General features: G+C 45.1%; 1 protein-coding gene across 3 annotated transcripts in view; it reads left to right on the top strand.

Annotated features, from left to right (window-relative positions):
- The first annotated feature begins 717 nt into the window (after positions 1-717).
- Positions 718-10,663, top strand: part of Drd2 (dopamine receptor D2) — a 151,111-nt gene continuing 141,165 nt past the window's right edge. For 2 of the 3 annotated variants that reach the window (XM_070038105.1, XM_070038103.1), the window contains exons 1-3: positions 718-843; positions 1,360-1,476; positions 7,992-8,122. The gene's annotated coding sequence lies outside the window, so the exon portion shown is untranslated. Of the gene's footprint in view, positions 844-1,359; positions 1,477-6,689; positions 6,779-7,991; positions 8,123-10,663 lie in introns of those variants that run through there. The other variant, XM_070038104.1, reaches the window with a different exon arrangement.

The raw sequence follows: 10,663 nt of genomic DNA, 5'->3' as shown, positions 1-10,663 counted from the left end.
CCCACTCAGGATAAGGAGGAAGGGGCCCCCACAGGAGCTTCACGGGCCTCGTCTCCTGGTCTCTGCCTTCTAGAGGTAATCAGCGAGGGGGGAAAAATAAGGCTGCCAGACTGCTGGAGCCCACAGGGATTTTGTGAGCTTTGTTTTTCCTTAGCACTGTCTGCAGAGGTGAGGACATGAATAAAAGAACAGGCAAAGATTTACTGTTCTCACATCTTGGCAGTGAATCCCGTATTTGTACAGCAGATCTGGAGGGTTGGGGCTAGAGCAGGTAAGAGGGCTGCTGGTGCTAGGACAAAGTCAGACCCTTCAGAGTTCTGGGGGGATGCTGCAGGTGAGGCTGGGAGGGGTGTGTTTAGGCCACTTCTCCTGCACCACTCTCCAGTGTGTCCCCATGTGTGAAATAGGACAGTGAGCAAGGGTTGAAGTTAGCAAATCCGTTGCTTGGGCAGCTGGGGTCCAAGAGTCTAACCCAGTGCAAGACGGACTGACGGGATAACATGGTGTCTGTGGAGACCCCAAAGGAAAGGATCCCAGCTAATTTGCCTGCCATGTATGGTCTTTGCAAAGGCACCTATCTAGGATTGCCTAGTCTTGGTCTAGGGTAGGGTGGGCCTGGGCTGGTGCTGGGACTTTGAACTCGAACATGACCTTGGACAAGGTCCAGTGTGACTTCCTCATGTCTGTCCAAAGTTATACGATCTATGTTTTGGTGATGTTATACTTCTCCTGAGGCCACCAGAACAAACTTTCAAGTCTGGAGGAAGAGGAAGGAGGAGAAAAATTTGAGGAAGGCCGATGCAAAGCTCCACAGGATTTCTCTTCCAACAGTGACAGAGGCAGGTCAGATTCCTGTCAGTTTTTGTGTATGGGGTTTCCTCCCTCTTGAAGAATGATGTCAAGAAAATTCTCATGCAGAGAACTGTACCTTTTCCTTAACGAACATATCCTCACCCTTCAGTAAGGAGTGTCCTAAGAGTACCCTGCCCTCACCACACACATTCACACAGTGTCTCAGCAACCTACCCGTAGGCAGGATCATAAACTAGCAGAATCAACCACAATGGTCAAAGACAAGAAATACAGACCTTGTAATAGCAGACACGCGTGTCTACAGGGAGGTTATCTTTCCATGGGGCTCCTGATTTTCAAGCTATCTTCTTTCATAATGTTTAACATCTGTGGAGCTGGAACAAGAGTGTGAATGGAAGCTCACACTAATAAAAGGAGTACATCCAGCTAACACTTTTTAAAATTAAAAAAAAAAGCTCCATCCCTTCACCAGAGCAAACATATCCTTTTAAGGAAATGATGGGCCAGATTCAAATGTCAGATTCTCAGATCCTTGTATTTCTGCAGATGAGAAGTGCTGGCTTGTGGCCGATCTTTTCTTCACACCCCTGATACAGCCTCCTTCACAGAGGACCTCGGCACAGACATGGGACATGCCACCCTTCTTAGGTGTGTGCCCACCAGGTGGGTCTGCCCTCAGAGGAAAAGGTCTGTGTAACTTCTGGGGAGTGGACTTAGGACCAGGTAAATTCTATGGGCTAGAAGAGGGGGTAGGGCATACGACTCCAGCCTGTGCTCTTCATTCTTGAGGGAGGGTTTGGTCGACAAAGGATGGGGAGAGCAGTTTACAGGAAGAGGGTGAGGAACGAACTTCAAGGGGGCTTCACTGTCAAGGTCACACAAGGACAGACAGGCCCCTACCTTGCTCTGGTCTTAGTCTTGCAGGACTGGGTCCTGTCCAGAAAACAACACCAGAAGATGGAAGGATTCTTTTGTTCAACCTTTATGGGGATTGATGCTTACTCTTGCCCAGTGAGTATGACAGAATTAGGGTGACCGGAACAGATCTATCTCTAAAAGTACCATAAAGTACCCCATGACTACATTTCAGGAAGCTCCATCTCACATCAGCTCAGGCCTCAGGATGCTCCCTGGACTCATTTTCAGTGGAAAAATACTCAGAGTGATTCATTATAATCCCCACTCCCAAGGCCTCCCAGAATTTAAATGAGATAAACATTGAGAGGAAACTGTAGCTTACAAATAGAGTGCACTCAGAACTCTCACAGAGCTGCCTTTAATAAAAATGAATGTGACTCAAAGCTAATTAGGAAAAAAAAACAACCCGGATGTGCAGGGTCAAGGAAAGGCTGAGCGAGAGGACCTGGGGTATAAATCCACATGCATTTTGAAGAGATTGGAATTGAACTAAGTTGCCAGTGGGTATACTCATAAAAACAGTGGCGTAAATATGAGAGCAGTCAGGAATTCAGGCCCATGTGCATGAGTGTGTCACTCAGATATTAGTTGTTGTTGTTATGTGTGTGTGTGTGTGTGTGTGTGCGTGTGTGTGTGGTGTGTGTGAAACATTTGGGGGTTTGAGAAGGAGAAAAGAGTGCTGACTAGCAGCTTAAAAGCCTATATTCTGGGCTGGGAAGGTGGCTCAGTGGTAGAGCACTTGCCTTGCATGCATGAGGCCCTGGGTTCGATTCCTCAGTACCACATAAGCAAAAAAGAAAAAAAGCCACAAGTAGCGCTGTGGCTCAAGTGGTAGAGCGCTAGCCTTGAGCTGAAGATCTGAGGGACAGCGCCCAGGCCCAGAGTTCAGGCCCCTCGACCAGACCCAAGAAAGAAAGAAAGAAAGAGAAAGAAAGAGAGAAAGAGAGAAAAAGAAAGAAAGGGAAGGAGGGAATGAGGGAAGGAAGGAAGGAAGGAAGGAAGGAAGGAAGGAAGAAAGGAAGGAAGGAAGGAAGGAAGGAAGGAAGGAAGGAAGGAAGGAAGGAAGGAAGGCAGGCAGGCTTAATAGCTCATGATGCTGGAGGCTGGGAAATCCAATACAGCAGAGCTAAATCTGTAAGATCCTTCTTGCTGCATCAAGGAAAGTCAAGGGACAGTGACACAGGGATGTTGCCAAACTTGCGACATTATACTCTTTCACCAATATATAGGCATTCATGTGTGTTCGGGGGCGGGGTCATATGGTGAACACCTTCCAGCACTTTCCTTCCAAATTAAGTTTCCAGCACATGCTTTTTCTGGAGCACATTCAAACCATAGCAAAGATCAAGTCAAGTAAAATAAGAAAAGACTTTGAAGGTAGAGGACAGCTCGGCAGATGTAAAAGGCTGTGGTTTCTAACCTGTGTCAAGAAAGCTGCCGGTTGTCCTGTTCATCCAGATTTGTTGGTCTTTCTCTTAGGTACCATGTCCCATGTAAACCAAGAGTACCAGACCAAATAAGGTAACACTGCTCTCAGAGTGCTCAGCATCTAGCTGGAAACACACTGAAGAGTGGTCTGATGTATTATTTGTCGTACAGAAGAGATACGAAGTATTTTGAAAGAGTTCACAGCAATTCCTTTACAATTATTTGCAGATAGATGCTCGTTGATGAGAGAGGGTCAATGGAGTAAATATGGAAATTTCCCACTTATCCTCAGCATGTCACATTTTAAGAAAGCCATGTCAACATATTTGCACTGAAAAAAAGACTGAAGACAAAATGCTGCCTGTGCTTGGTGGTGTGGCTAGCCTTGGTGGCACTGCTTGTAAGAGAAAAGACTAAGACTTCCTGTGGCACAGCGCCCCCTCCCTCACGTGTGTGTGCTTTACACGGTCACCAGTGTCTGTAAGCTGAGTCCTCACAGAGCACAGACCAGAGTCTCAGTGGAAACCTGGGCTCTAATTCTGGCTATCACTCTATACCTCTGGGTCTCATTTTCCTCATTTGTACGACAGGAGTAAGACTGACTCATAAATATTCTTTTTTTTTTGGTTGGTCATGGGGCCTGAACTCTGGGCCTGGGCGCTGTCCCTCAGCTCTTCAGCTCAAGGCTAGCGCTCTACCACTTGAGCCACAGCACCACTTCTGGCTTTTTTCTTTTTGCTTATGTGGTGCTGAGGAATCGAACCCAGGGCCTCAGGCAAGCAAGACAAGCGCTCTACCACTGAGCCACCTTCCCAGCCCTCATAAATATTCTTGTTATAAAACTGGAGCAATATCAAAAATATTATTATTTTCTAGTCCTGGGGCTTGAACTCTGGCCCTGGATGCTATCCCTGATTTTTGTGCTCAAGGCGAGTGTTCTACCATTTGAGCCACAGCTCTACTTTTGGCTCTTTTTGTCATTTATTGGAGATAAGAGTCTCATGGACTTTCCTGCCCAGACTGGCTTTGAACCACGATCCTCAGATCTCAAACTCCCAAGTAGCTAGGATTACAGGTGTGAGCCACAGGCACCCTGCTCAAAGGTATTATTAACATGTATGAACAAGGAGTAGTCATGGGGGCTGATTGGGAACCCACATTTATTGGGAAGGAAACCTTCCATGGGTGTGGACAGGCATGGTATGAGAGGCATGACCATCCCCTCTTTCTCCCTCCATCCTTTCTTCTTCCTTCCCTTCCTTCTATATTATTAAATACCTGAGTGTCCCACTTTAGTAGGAGTTTGCAGTCAGGGGAGGAGAACCTTGGAGATGTACGCCAATGATTTCAGAATGGGGCTAAAGACAGGATGCAATCAGGAGTGCAAGGGAGCTATGGACTCTGCTTGACATCCACCCTGGCTGGTGAGGGTCAGAGGTGAGCTGGGGTGGGATTGTGACAGGGAGGGGAAGAGCAGGCACTTGGGAATCAAAAGAACAGTGGGAATATCTGACATCTCCTGGGACATAGCAAATAACGCTGTGTGGATGACGTGAGACCGATGCCAGGGAGTTAGAATTCGTGAAGGAAAGGTTGCTGAGCACTTGTCTCCAGGCACCCTCACTTGGTCTTGTGGGAAATGGGAGGACTTCCTGAAGGTTTCCAGGCAGGAGGCAGTCATCGTTGTAAAATGGAGCACTTGTTCTTGGGAGAGGCCTGTAGAAAGGCTTGAGGGACACAGTCATATTTTTGTAACAACTACAGAGGGGTTCCATATATCTCTTTAAGAATTTGTAGAGCTGGAGGCATGGCCCCAGGGGTAAAATACTTGCTTAGCAAGTGTGAGCCCTGAGTTCAAACCTACAACCAAAGGGGGAAAAAAGAAAAAAAGGAATCTTTATGCCTGTATGTTGGCATACACCTATAATCCTACCTACTTAGGTGTCAGAGATCTGGAGGCTCGAAGTTCCAGGTTAGCCTAGGGCAAAATGAGACCCTCATCCCAAAACAAAAGTCTAGGTGTGGTGGAACATACCTATCATCCCAGACTTTGTAGGAAGCATCAATAGAAGAATCACGGTCTAGGCCAGCCTGGACAATAGAAGTTAGTCCTTATCTCAAAAATACAGTAACCCAGAGGACTAGAGGCTTGACTTGTATAGAATATTGCCTAGCAAATTCAAGGCCTTGAATACAATCTTCAGTACCACCACAAACAAAAACCCAAACCAAAAAGTGTGAAACCTTTATTTGGAAATCTTAAAATACATAATGGAATAATAGGTGAAGCAATATATCATTATTATATTTTATATATTTTATTGTTTCATGCATTTATCTTACAATTCTCAGTTGATGATAGTCATGTGAACCATGAGGTTGTTTTGGTGTAAGACACTGAAATTAGGGACTGTGTATCAATCAGATGCCACAGTTACCCAGTGTCAGTTCCCAGCTTATTTCCAGACTTTGATTTTGGCCACAGAGCACCAAGAAACCATGATAGATACACACCCTAATAGATAAGTAGTTTCAGTAACAGCAATGGGTTTTTCACAGCTTGATTTTTGTAGTCTCCAGATACTCTTTAATTTAAAAGGGAAAACTTCATTCAGAAGTCTGAATAAAAAAATGAACTAATTTGACCTCCTAAGTTAATGAGTTGTTGGTTTCCATGCATTAAAATGAGGTACATTGCACATCTTTACTACTGTCTAGATAGTAAACTGTCACATTTAGAATTTATCAGTATTTGTTCATTAGTATGAAGAATGTCCCATAGTACTAGGAGGAGGAACTGGGTACAAAGTTTATAGAAAATCATGCCACAGTTTGCAAATTCTCTTTCTGGGTTTCAATGTACCCCAATCAACTTCACCCCTTCATTGCTCTCCTTCATCCCATCCCCTGCCTCCTTCCCCCCTTCCCTCCCTCCCTTCTTCCCTTCTTTCTCCCTCACCCATCCCTTCCTTTCTCTCCTCCCTCCCTCCCTCTCTCCTTTCCTCCCTCTCTCCCTCCCTCCCTCCCTCCTTTCCTTCCTTCCCTCTCTCCCTCCCTCCCTCCCTTCCTTCCTCCCTCCTTCCTTCCTTTCCTCCCTCCTTGCCTCCCTCCCTCCTTTCTTCCTTCATGCAGGTACTTGTACTTGAACTCAGGACCTTGCATTCACTTGGCTTTTTGGCTCAACATGGCTCTTGAACCACACTTCTGCTGGTTAATTGGAGATAAGAGTCTCATGGACTTTTCTGTTCAGGCTCTTTGAAACACGATTCTCAGATCTCAGCCTCCTGGGTAACTAGGCTTACAGGCATGAGCCACCTGTACCTGGCCCCACTTCCCTCTTAAAACAACTTCAATGGATTCCATTGTTTTTATTTGCATACATGCAAATGAACTGCATCAACTATATTCATCCTCATTTACCCTCTTTATTAGCATTCCACACTCCTGCTGGTGCACATACCCCCAACAGAGCCTGTTTTCAGTGAAGTATATTTTAAGTGAAATTTAGATCAAATATCTGACAGACTTCAAGCCATAATTGGAAACTGTAGATGAAACAAGTTATTCCTACCTGAAGAGCTGAAGTCACGCTGCCTTCACCATAGCAGGAGTCCTCCATGTAGGTTTCTTTGCTCAGGATTGGCGGGAGTGTCTATGGGGTGGTGGTGTCTACACTGGTCTCATCTTTCTATCACTCTGTGTGTGTGTGGTTTATTTACAGTCTCTGTTCTTGTCTAAGATAGTGGATGCTGTAGAGAATCCACACCAAGTGTTCTTGATGTCAGGAGGATGAAACCCCCACATCTTGCCTCTAGGCCCCTGCAGAGTTTCCACCAAGTCCAGTGCTAGGGTTTGAATGTGTCCTTAAAGAGTTAATGTGTTAGAGACTTCAGTCCCGCTGGAGGTGGGCGTTGGCAGGTGATTAGGGTCAGATGAGGTCATGGGGGGGGTGGCCATCATGACATTAGTGGCTGTGAGACCCAAGTGGGCTCAGTTGCTCTACCTTGCAAATGACACAAACACAACTTGAAGTCCTCAGTCACAGGGAGGATGCTTCCACCATGTTCTTGGGCTTCCTGGCCTCCAGAGCCCTGAACCAAATTCTTTATAAATTGCTTTGTCTTAGGCATTTTATTTCCAGCCAAATACTGACTATATCAGTTACCAAAAGGACGTTGGCAATAGCTCCTTTTGTAAAGCACTTACTGTGCACTGGGCACTACTTTTTTTAAAAAATTAATTACCTTTAAGTATACAGAGGTGTTTCAGTTTGGCATATCAACTGATGGGTATACATGCATCTGGATCAATGTCACCCTTTCATCATTCTCCCCCAACCTTTCCAACACTCCCCATCCTCTCATGCTACCTGGCTCCATTTTCACATCTGGGCACTGTCTTATACACTTTGTTGTTTAGATATTTTTATTAGCGTATATTAGTTATATGGGTGGGCATTGTGACAGTTTGGTACATGTAGATCATGTAACCTGATCAATCTCTCTTCCTCCTTCTCTCCCCCTCACTCCCTTCCTCCTTCTTTAAATCATAACAGGTTTCATTATTCATTTATATGCATACTTTCATTTATATGCATACATGCATATAAAGAACTTTGGCATATACACCCTCATTCACCTCTTCATTGGCCCCACTTCTCTCCTCATTAGAGCCTGTTTTACTTTCCTGTGATTCATTTTTTAGCATATATTAATTGTACAAAGGGGTTTCACCATGGTAACTCATAATACTGTGCACTTTTTTTTATGCTGACACTTTGGATCTTTGCAACAACTCTATGAGATGGTGCCATTATTATTTGTATTGCATAGACAAGAAAATGGAGCCACAAAGAAGTTCAGCATCTTTCTGAAGTCATACAGGTAGTAAGCGACAGAGATGCAACTTGAACCCAGTACTTTGGCTCCACAGCCTGACTCCACCATCACTTTGCTCCACTGTGGTAAGAATTCTCATTAAAACCTGAGGTCAAGGGTTGTAACTGGGAATGAACATTGCAACTTGCCCCTTCATTTTCCCCAGCAACACTCCCAGCTGAAATGTGGATCCTTATGATGTTCAGCAACGGATTTCAATAGGAATTGAGTCATCCGCAACACAAATGGAAAGGGGATATTTACCATACATAGAAAGTTTTAATTCTCTATTTTCTTTGTTTTACCTTTAGTTATACAAATGGGATTCAATTCAACATGTCAGTTTATAAATATGATGCCTTTTGATCCAAGTCACCCCTTCTGTCATTCTACCCTGTCTGTCCCAACCTCATCCATCCCCTCAAGTTATCTGGTTAAATTTTCACCATATGAAGTTTTAAGTATGTGCTCCTTAGAGCTATGTTCAGCCATCTATGGTCTTGGTGAGGCTAATCGGGTGTTACAAAGTTAATGGCTATTATGGGTTGGTGAGCCAGGTACTCTCTTTTCTCTTTTAATTGTAGTGTTCAAAGGACCAAGAGGATGGGGCAGGTCTGGACAGAGAGAGTCATGGGGTCCTGGGGCTCTGAGTGAGGTGTGTCATGGTTTCTGGTTTCTCAAACTCCCCCTCATCTGGCATTAGTCCTTCTCAGTAAAGAGAACCAGTGGAAGTTTAATAAGGCCTCCACCGAAGGGAGGAGGTTGCAAAGTATGCGAGAAGACTAGAATGGAAATAAATTGGCAAAGTAGCTAAATTATAGCACTGTCCGTTAAAATCAGTCATTAAAATCAGTCTGTTAACAGAGGATCCTAGGACAACAGCTGGATTTCCTCAAGAACAAACACTAAGCCAGGCAGGCTGAGTAATCGAAGACATCTTCATCAGGGATGCTCTGATTGGCAGGAGCATCAGGTCATGGTTGGCATGAAGGCTGACATGTTTGCTGGCTCTCACGGTAGCCATCCTCCCTTAGTAGTGGGAAAGAGTTTATTTCAGGATTATCCAAAGGAATCTCCTGCTGCGCAGGATCGATTTCTTTGAGTTTGTTACCTCTGGTGTTCAAGCTGTAGAATGAAGGAAATAGCATAAGAGAAGGTGTGGTGAGTTCTTGGACAATGAAGACAGAGAACGCATATTAGAAGAAGCCAGGGAAGTTGTCTCACCACATACAGTTGTGCTGTGAAGCTCAGCATACCTCTTCCAGCCCTCTAGTTCCATCGTAAACCCAAGCATTGACAAGGCATGGTTTCCAATTGATGATTGGGGGCTTTTGGTGCCAGAGTGTTATAAGGCCTCCCTATCCTCTTTCTTGAGGTTTCATCTGAAGCTCATGCCTAGGAATCTTGCTTCCATTTCTCTTGACCCATGAACCTCAAGATATCAGGAATCCTGCCCAGGCCAGAGGTTCTGGATTGCTGTGTGTGTGTGTGTGTGTGTGTGTGTGTGTGTGTGTGTGTGTGTGTGTGTGTGTGTGTGTGTGTGTGTGTGTGTGTGTGTGTGTGTGTGTGTGTGTACTGGTCTTAGCCTCAGAGCCTGGGTGCTATCCTTTAGATTTTTTTGCTCAAGGTTGGTGCTTTACTATTTGAACCACAGCTCCAAACTTCTGGATTTTTGGTGGTTAATGGGAGATAAGAGTCCCATGGGATTTCCTGGCCAGGCTGGCTTTGAGCCACAATCCTCAGATCTCAGCCTCCTGAGTAGCTAGGATTCCAAGTGTGAGCCCCCAGCCTCTAGCTCCAAACAAGGTATGTTATGTAAGTTGCTTTACTGAGTCTCTAAAACCCTGGGCAAGTGGTTTGTTTTGCTTAGTGCAAATGAGGAAACAAAGGCTCAGGGACATACTCAAGCTGGTGAAAGGAAGGATAAGATTTGTGTTCACATTTTTTTCTGGCTCCAAAATCTGTACTCTTCCATTCCTCTTTCCTCCTATCAGGAGATAAAAAATTCTCTTCTCAAAGTCCAGAAGCTGCATCTCCTAGTTGTCAGAGACTCATAGTTTATGCTGACCTTGGCCAAGTGATTTGACCTTTCTAACTCTCTATTTCCACCGTGGGTACAATGGGGCCAATGCACCCCTACCCGACTTCACAGAGTGTGAACGTAAGGTGAAAGTCAATGTACAGTGGCATTCTGTCCCTGTCAAGCTTGTGTTTTGTGGTAGAAGGACCAGCACTAAACGGATCAGACAGTTCACCTTCCTCTCTCCACACCATGGTTCACAAAGGCCTGGCTGGGTGAATGTTGGTTTCCAAACATTCTGGGCTTGAGCTGATGGAGATCTCATTATTCAGTCAAGAGGACAATCATTTGCCACTCCTTTGAGTCTGGTGGTTGTGGGGAAGAACAGAATGAAATTTGTGGAGGAGGCAAAACTTTTCCTTTCTTTGTGCCAGCACCAGAAAAGGAAGTAATTTCTTTTTTTTAAAAAAAAATCCAAGGCCTGGGCAGCCAGCCAAACCCCAGGGAACAACAGAAGCTGCTCAGGAGGGCAGGTGGTGCGTCAGTTACCTGGGATGGGGATGGCAGCCAGAATCTCAGGCCTTTGAAGAGTTCAACTAGGGACGAA

Source organism: Dipodomys merriami, unplaced genomic scaffold (genome assembly GCF_024711535.1).
Source record: "Dipodomys merriami isolate MVZ:Mamm:240054 unplaced genomic scaffold, mDipMer1.0.p SCAF_29, whole genome shotgun sequence".
NCBI classification, from domain to species: Eukaryota; Metazoa; Chordata; class Mammalia; order Rodentia; family Heteromyidae; genus Dipodomys; species Dipodomys merriami.
This window is presented reverse-complemented; position numbering and strand designations above follow the sequence as displayed.